This window comes from Hippocampus comes, unplaced genomic scaffold (genome assembly GCF_001891065.2).
Source record: "Hippocampus comes isolate QL1 unplaced genomic scaffold, H_comes_QL1_v1.1 scaffold326, whole genome shotgun sequence".
NCBI lineage: Eukaryota > Metazoa > Chordata > Actinopteri > Syngnathiformes > Syngnathidae > Hippocampus > Hippocampus comes.
In genome coordinates, this window is record NW_017805930.1 from 801,756 (window position 1) to 810,948 (window position 9,193).

The window sequence follows — 9,193 nt, forward strand, 5'->3', positions numbered from 1 at the left end:
CTTGTGGAAATGACTGGAGGTGGAGGTGTGATTAGGAGCTAGCATATACGACTTGGACAAAAGTTAAGCCGCTTGAAAGGGTCAATTTTGTTGTTATGGTAACCAGTAAGAAAAGCAGTTCAATGGTCGCTTTTATACAGTTAACATGCCTTTTAAAGGAGAGAGTTTTGTTTTCACCTTATGATAACCGTTGTTTGAATGTTCTTTTCCCCAATTTTTGATTGCCACTTTTACCTTGGAACATTAGGCTGTTTTTTTTGGCAACTCCAAATTTACATTTTGTGTTACTGGTGTTTAACATCAGAAGAATTTTGAAGGCTTCAATCAGCCAAAGGGCACTCACACGAGTGAATTCTTGCATTTCCTGCTTCAGGCAAATACTTATTTTTTTTTTTTCCTCAAGAAACATAATGGCACGTGTGAATGCTTCCAACAAACTGAATTGACCAACCCATGAAAAGCTCCATCCATTTTCTAATCCGCTCAAGCTCATGAGTGTCGCGGACGTCTAGGAGCCCATGCCAGCTGTCTTCCACAGACAGACGAACAACCATCCACGCTTGCAATCGCACCGAGGGACAATTTAAACCTGTCATGCATGTTTTTGGAATGTGGGAGGAAATCAGAGTACCTGGAGAATCGGAACCTTGCACATCTGCGCTGTGGGGTGGACGTGCTAACCAGCTGCCCTCCATTAAAAGGTCAAAAAATGAAATCTCAAAACATGCCTCTCCCCGATTGAAACAAATGCTGAACACAGCTTGGAGTATAAAGACGCAAATGTCCGTCCGCTTGTAGTTGCTCGTGCTGATGATGGTTGTTGCCACTGCAGATATTTGCAGCCCTGCATTATAGCATCAGTATTCCAAGGCCGTACTTGGACACGCCACTTGCCTGTGCGATGGCACGAGAGGTGGCCCCTTCATTCACTCGCATTTTCACAGTCCGACCAGCAGAGGGCGTGGTGAGAGCGAGCCAGTTGCGTCACACCACAACGCTTTGATGTCCTGGAACACTGGATGAGTTTACTGTCTTGGTTTTTTGGATGGAGAAAATGACTTAAAAGAGGTTCACCACCACTATTTGGGACTCCACACAAGCCCGCACATGGATTTGAAAAAGTAATCATTGTTTTAACTCATAACGCTAATCCTGAAAACCTAACCCTTGTTAAACTATCTACAACTTTATTGAAATACATTTTTTGCGCATGCCCTGTACATGTTCATATGCGTGCTCCACTGACTTTTCCTTCTTTCAACTCCAGCTGACCCAACGACAGAAACACCCGGGCTGAGAGCACAGTCAGCAACTGTTCTGTGGTCGGCATAAACAACAGCCTGCATGCACAAAACACACGCAAACACACGGAGGGAAATGTCTGAGCCGGCACAATGATGACATGCACAAACACAAATTTGCCATAACAGACACCCGCTTGCATTTTATGTGAACTTGGTCCTGTGAGTTGGGGGGGGGGGGCGTGACAATGAGCTTCCATGGGTGCTGAACGTGGTCCGTTTTCTACATGTCCGCTAAAGTGACACAAAGGTCGTTAGTCAGTTTCATGTCAGTTTATATAAGCACAGATGCTTTGATATCTTAATGTGCTTCTTTGTCGCAGCCAGGAGGGGGTGCACTGCCCAAGACCAGGATCAGGGTTCGGCATCCTAATTTACCCCACCACAAGGAACTCCCCCCCACAAACGCCCCCCCCCCCCCCCCCACACACACAAGAGGGGACCCAAATCCTTCAGGAAACACCTCCACATCCTCTCCCAATTAAGGAACCACACAAATGGGTCCTCCTGAAGACCACCACCACTTAATAAGTGACTCAAAACCACCCAACGCCTTGATTCACAACCTCCCCACCCCTCACAATTGACAGTGACACCGACACGTCGAAGGCACCCCACCCGTCAGCATCCTGCGGTTTGTGTTGCAGGCCCATTTACTTGGCCCCTTTGCACCGTGAGAGCACCGTGAAGCTTTTAGGGCAGGGGTGTCAAACTCATTTCAAATGTTGGGCCACATACGGCCTCGGTGATGTCAAGTGGGCCAAAAACGCCTTACTATAGACACATGGTCGTTTTTTTCGGCGAAAAACAGCTTACTATACATGGTCGTTTTCTTTGGCTAAAAACGCCTTACGATACATGGTGTTGTTTTTCGGCTAAAAACGCCTTACTATACATGGTTGTTTTTTTCGTCCTTTTTTTCGGCTAAAAACGCCTAACTATACATGGTCGTTTTTTTCGGTTAAATATACATGGTCGTTTTTTTCGTCGTTTTTTTCGACTAAAAACGCCTAACTATACATGGTCGTTTTTTTCGGCTAAAAGCACCTTACTATACATGGTCGTTTTTTTCGGCTAAAAGCACCTTACTATACATGGTCGTTTTTTTCAGCCCAAAACGCCTGACTATGCATGGTCGTTTTTTTCGGCTAAAAACGCCTTACTATACATGGTCGTTTTTTTGGGCTAGAAACGCCTTACTAACATGGTCGTTTTTTTCAGCCCAAAACGCCTTCCTATACATGGTCGTTTTTTTGGGCCCAAAACGCCTGACTATACATGTTCGTTTTTTTCGGCTAAAAACACCTTACTCTACATGGTTATTTTTTTCAGCCCAAAACGCCTGACTATGCATGATCGTTTTTTTCGGCTAAAAACGCCTTACTATACATGGTCGTTTTTTTGGGCTAGAAACGCCTTACTATACATGGTCGTTTTTTTGGGCCCAAAACGCCTTACTATATATACATGGTCGTTTTTTTCGGCAAAAAACGCCTTACTATACATGGTCGTTTTTTTTTGGCCCAACACGCCTTACTATACATGGTCGTTTTTTGGGGGCTGAAAACGCCTTTGAACGCAAGAAGGCCCTTTCATACATGGTTGTTAAAAAAAAGCTTGACATGGAAACCCCCCCAGAGGAAGGCTGAGACGTGGATTCGAAACCTGCACCTCTGCGCTGTTCAGCCGACGCACGAACCAGTCGACCTCGACCGAAAGCCGGCGTGCACTGTATACCTCGACACAACCAGTGACTGTGACTTGCTCTGCACAATTGGCATTTTTGACATTCACTCTGGAGGGTTTGCAGGAAAATGTAACTTCTTGTTTGGTGTTGTATTTTCACACTGCACTGAGCGGGGTTTGAACCAGAGTTGCCTGGATCGAACACTCGTATGTGTACCTCTACACCGCCAGTGACTGTGACTTGATCAGCACTATAGGCGTATTTGACATGCACTATGGAGGGTTTGCAGGAAAAAGTAACTTAATGTTTGGTGTTGTAATTTCACACGTCATTGAGCAAGGTTTGAACCGGGGTTGCCTGGACCGAACGCCGGAATGTGTACCTCTACAGCACCAGTGACTGTGACTTGATCAGCACTATAGGCATATTTGACATTCACTATGGAGGGTTTGCAGGAAAAAGTGAAAAAGTAACTTCATGTTTGGTGTGGTATTTCCACAAAAAACGCCTTACTATACATGGTGGGTTTTTTTGGGCCGAAAACGCCTGACTTCACATGGTCGTTTTTTTGGGTTTTTTTTTGGCAAAAAAACGCCTTACGATACATGGTTGTTTTTTTCGGCTAAAAACGCCTTACTATACATCGTCGTTTTTTGGTGGGCTAAAAACGCCTGATTATACATGGTCGTTTTTTTCGGCCCAAAACGCCTTACTATACATGGTCGTTTTTTCGGCTAAAAACGCCTTATTATACATGGTCGTTTTTTTCGGCTAAAAACGCCTTACTATACGTGGTCAATTTTTTTCGGCTAAAAATACCGTACTATACATGGTCGTTTTTTTCGGCTTAAAACACCTTACTATACATGGTCGTTTTTTTCGGCTAAAAACGCCTTCCTATACATGGTCGTTTTTTTCGGTTAAAAACGCCTTACTATACATGGTCGTTTTTTCGGCTAAAAACGCCTTATTATACATGGTCGTTTTTTTCGGCTAAAAACGCCTTCCTATACATGGTCGTTTTTTTCGGTTAAAAACGCCTTACTATACATGGTCGTTTTTTCGGCTAAAAACGCCTTATTATACATGGTCGTTTTTTTCGGCTAAAAACGCCTTCCTATACATGGTCGTTTTTTTCGGTTAAAAACGCCTTACTATACATGGTCGTTTTTTCGGCTAAAAACGCCTTATTATACATGGTCGTTTTTTTCGGCTAAAAACGCCTTCCTATACATGGTCGTTTTTTTCGGTTAAAAACGCCTTACTATACATGGTCGTTTTTTCGGCTAAAAACGCCTTATTATACATGGTCGTTTTTTTCGGCTAAAAACGCCTTCCTATACATGGTCGTTTTTTTCGGTTAAAAACGCCTTACTATACATGGTCGTTTTTTCGGCTAAAAACGCCTTATTATACATGGTCGTTTTTTTCGGCTAAAAACGCCTTCCTATACATGGTCGTTTTTTTCGGTTAAAAACGCCTTACTATACATGGTCGTTTTTTCGGCTAAAAACGCCTTATTATACATGGTCGTTTTTTTCGGCTAAAAACGCCTTCCTATACATGGTCGTTTTTTTCGGTTAAAAACGCCTTACTATACATGGTCGTTTTTTCGGCTAAAAACGCCTTATTATACATGGTCGTTTTTTTCGGCTAAAAACGCCTTCCTATACATGGTCGTTTTTTTCGGTTAAAAACGCCTTACTATACATGGTCGTTTTTTCGGCTAAAAACGCCTTATTATACATGGTCGTTTTTTTCGGCTAAAAACGCCTTCCTATACATGGTCGTTTTTTTCGGTTAAAAACGCCTTACTATACATGGTCGTTTTTTCGGCTAAAAACGCCTTATTATACATGGTCGTTTTTTTCGGCTAAAAACGCCTTCCTATACATGGTCGTTTTTTTCGGTTAAAAACGCCTTACTATACATGGTCGTTTTTTCGGCTAAAAACGCCTTATTATACATGGTCGTTTTTTTCGGCTAAAAACGCCTTCCTATACATGGTCGTTTTTTTCGGTTAAAAACGCCTTACTATACATGGTCGTTTTTTCGGCTAAAAACGCCTTATTATACATGGTCGTTTTTTTCGGCTAAAAACGCCTTCCTATACATGGTCGTTTTTTTCGGTTAAAAACGCCTTACTATACATGGTCGTTTTTTCGGCTAAAAACGCCTTATTATACATGGTCGTTTTTTTCGGCTAAAAACGCCTTCCTATACATGGTCGTTTTTTTCGGTTAAAAACGCCTTACTATACATGGTCGTTTTTTCGGCTAAAAACGCCTTATTATACATGGTCGTTTTTTTCGGCTAAAAACGCCTTCCTATACATGGTCGTTTTTTTCGGTTAAAAACGCCTTACTATACATGGTCGTTTTTTCGGCTAAAAACGCCTTATTATACATGGTCGTTTTTTTCGGCTAAAAACGCCTTCCTATACATGGTCGTTTTTTTCGGTTAAAAACGCCTTACTATACATGGTCGTTTTTTCGGCTAAAAACGCCTTATTATACATGGTCGTTTTTTTCGGCTAAAAACGCCTTCCTATACATGGTCGTTTTTTTCGGTTAAAAACGCCTTACTATACATGGTCGTTTTTTCGGCTAAAAACGCCTTATTATACATGGTCGTTTTTTTCGGCTAAAAACGCCTTCCTATACATGGTCGTTTTTTTCGGTTAAAAACGCCTTACTATACATGGTCGTTTTTTCGGCTAAAAACGCCTTATTATACATGGTCGTTTTTTTCGGCTAAAAACGCCTTCCTATACATGGTCGTTTTTTTCGGTTAAAAACGCCTTACTATACATGGTCGTTTTTTCGGCTAAAAACGCCTTATTATACATGGTCGTTTTTTTCGGCTAAAAACGCCTTCCTATACATGGTCGTTTTTTTCGGTTAAAAACGCCTTACTATACATGGTCGTTTTTTCGGCTAAAAACGCCTTATTATACATGGTCGTTTTTTTCGGCTAAAAACGCCTTCCTATACATGGTCGTTTTTTTCGGTTAAAAACGCCTTACTATACATGGTCGTTTTTTCGGCTAAAAACGCCTTATTATACATGGTCGTTTTTTTCGGCTAAAAACGCCTTCCTATACATGGTCGTTTTTTTCGGTTAAAAACGCCTTACTATACATGGTCGTTTTTTCGGCTAAAAACGCCTTATTATACATGGTCGTTTTTTTCGGCTAAAAACGCCTTCCTATACATGGTCGTTTTTTTCGGTTAAAAACGCCTTACTATACATGGTCGTTTTTTCGGCTAAAAACGCCTTATTATACATGGTCGTTTTTTTCGGCTAAAAACGCCTTCCTATACATGGTCGTTTTTTTCGGTTAAAAACGCCTTACTATACATGGTCGTTTTTTCGGCTAAAAACGCCTTATTATACATGGTCGTTTTTTTCGGCTAAAAACGCCTTCCTATACATGGTCGTTTTTTTCGGTTAAAAACGCCTTACTATACATGGTCGTTTTTTCGGCTAAAAACGCCTTATTATACATGGTCGTTTTTTTCGGCTAAAAACGCCTTCCTATACATGGTCGTTTTTTTCGGTTAAAAACGCCTTACTATACATGGTCGTTTTTTCGGCTAAAAACGCCTTATTATACATGGTCGTTTTTTTCGGCTAAAAACGCCTTCCTATACATGGTCGTTTTTTTCGGTTAAAAACGCCTTACTATACATGGTCGTTTTTTCGGCTAAAAACGCCTTATTATACATGGTCGTTTTTTTCGGCTAAAAACGCCTTCCTATACATGGTCGTTTTTTTCGGTTAAAAACGCCTTACTATACATGGTCGTTTTTTTCGGCTAAAAACGCCTTCCAATACATGGTCATTTTTTTCAGCCCAAAACGACTTACAATACATGGTCGTTTTTTTCAGACCAAAACGCCTCACTGTACATGGTCGTTTTTTTCGGCCCAAAACGCCTTACTATACACGGTTGTTTTTTTCGGCCAAAAACGCCTTACTATACATGGTCGTTTTTTTCAGCCCAAAACGACTTACTATACATGATTGTTTTTTTCAGCCCAAAACGCCTGACTATGCATGGTCGTTTTTTTCGGCTAAAAACGCCTTACTATACATGGTCGTTTTTTTCAGCCCAAAACGACTTACTATACATGATTGTTTTTTTCAGCCCAAAACGCCTGACTATGCATGGTCGTTTTTTTCGGCTAAAAACGCCTTACTATACATGGTCGTTTTTTTTGGCCCAAAACGCCTTCCGATACATGGTCGTTTTTTTTTCGGTTAAAAACGCCTAACTATACATCGTCGTTTTTTTTGGCCCAAAACGCCTTACTATACATGGTCATTTTTTTCGGCTAAAAACGCCTTACTATACATGGTCGTTTTTTTTCGGCTAAAAAGGCCTTACTATACATGGTCGTTTTTTTCGGCTCAAAATGCCTTGCAATATATGGTCGTTTTTTTCGGATAAAAACGCCTTAACTATACATGGTCGTTTTTTTCACCTAAAAACGCCTTACTATACATGGTCGTTCTTTTCGGCCAAAAACGCCTTATTAAACATGGTCGTTTTTTTTCAGGTCAAAACACCTTACTTTTCATGGTCATTTTTTTCTGCCAAAACCGCCTTACTATACATGGTCTTTTTTTCGGCTAAAAAGGCCTTACTATTCATGGTCGATTTTTTTCTGCCAAAACCGCCTTACTATATATGGTCGCTTTTTTCGGCCAAAAACGCTTTACCATACATGTTTTTTTTTTTTCGGCCCAAAACACCTTCCTATATGTGCTCGTTTTTTTGGGGAAGATAAAAATGCCTTACTCTACTCAAAACAGTGTGCCACCTGGCGGATACTGCATGACTTGCACATTATTAAAAATATTCATTCCGTGTGTTTTATGATTTTTTTCACTTTTAAATTACCCCGCGCGAACTACCACCACCTTGGGGTCCGGTTCCGGCCCGCGGGCTGTGTGTTTGACACCTCTGTTTTAGGGCGACGAAGTAGAAACAAAAAGGTGTTTCTTTCTCCTCTTGCCTCTCCGATCCGATGGTGACGGTCGTTGCTATTTGTATCATCCCGAACGTGTGTACAACATGCTGCAAATCTGTTGTCCTTGTGTTGTTGTTGTAAAGATGTTTGTCGTACTACATGTTGTTGTCTTGGACACACAGGACAGGTACAGAGGTAAACTCAATGTTCAATGTTTTTTTTGTTTTTCTTTTTTACTGACTGCATTCTGTCAGTTTTACAGTGTTGTGCCTTCGAAGTGTTGCTCATGAGGATGTAGCATGTTCGCACCGAAACAAGTTCAAGGGACATGTGCTACCCTGTCCCGCTCCCGTACATGTGAAGAGAACCTGCCCCGAAGTGGACCCCCCCCACCCTTACACAAAGAACCTCACCTCCCACAATAAGACCCCACCTTTTCACAGTCGTGTGGTAGACTTGTTTACACTCATTCGTAGTTACCCGGTGATGATATTCATAAAAATTCTGCCGTAGCGCCCCCTCGAGGAAAATTGCAGGATGTTAGCATGTTCGAAATCCAAACCAAAGAGCGATTCGGCATTTATCGCGAGAGACACACACGTGGTTGATTGGTTTCCCCCTGGGATTGGTTTATTTCATCAGGACTTGATGCATCCAAGTAGAAGGATCATTCGCTTTTGGCACCTTTTTAAAGAGCTTCCATTTGAACTTTAAAAATCAAAACGATGGCTAAGGCGGCGTGAGTTTTTTTTCCAAAAGAAATGACATTACATAACTGTGTGTATATTTTTATATAGTCATCAAACTAATGTTTAAAAAAAAAGCAGTTTTTGTTTGGTTTGGCTCACCAAAACAAAAACCAAAAAAATCAAAAGATACACATAAAATACACATTAAAAAATCATGAATTTCTTTTTTTTCCCATTTTAGGATGATTGAAATTTTAACTTTGCTGCAGTTTTAAAAGCATGCATTTCATTTCGGACTCTGGTACGTGTTCACATTTTCGGCTGTTTTTTTTTTGGTTGTTTTTTGTGTTGTATTAAAAAAAAAATCGTAATAGTTTATTATTCTAGGATTCTAAAAGAGTCACCAGCAGCAGCTTCTTGAGTCAAAGTCTTTTTTGCTTCAGTAACGTAGTCAGTATCTTGTGATTATTCTTATTATGAATCTTTATAAAAGTAATATATGTCTGTCTCTCTCTCTCTCTCTCTCTATATATATATATA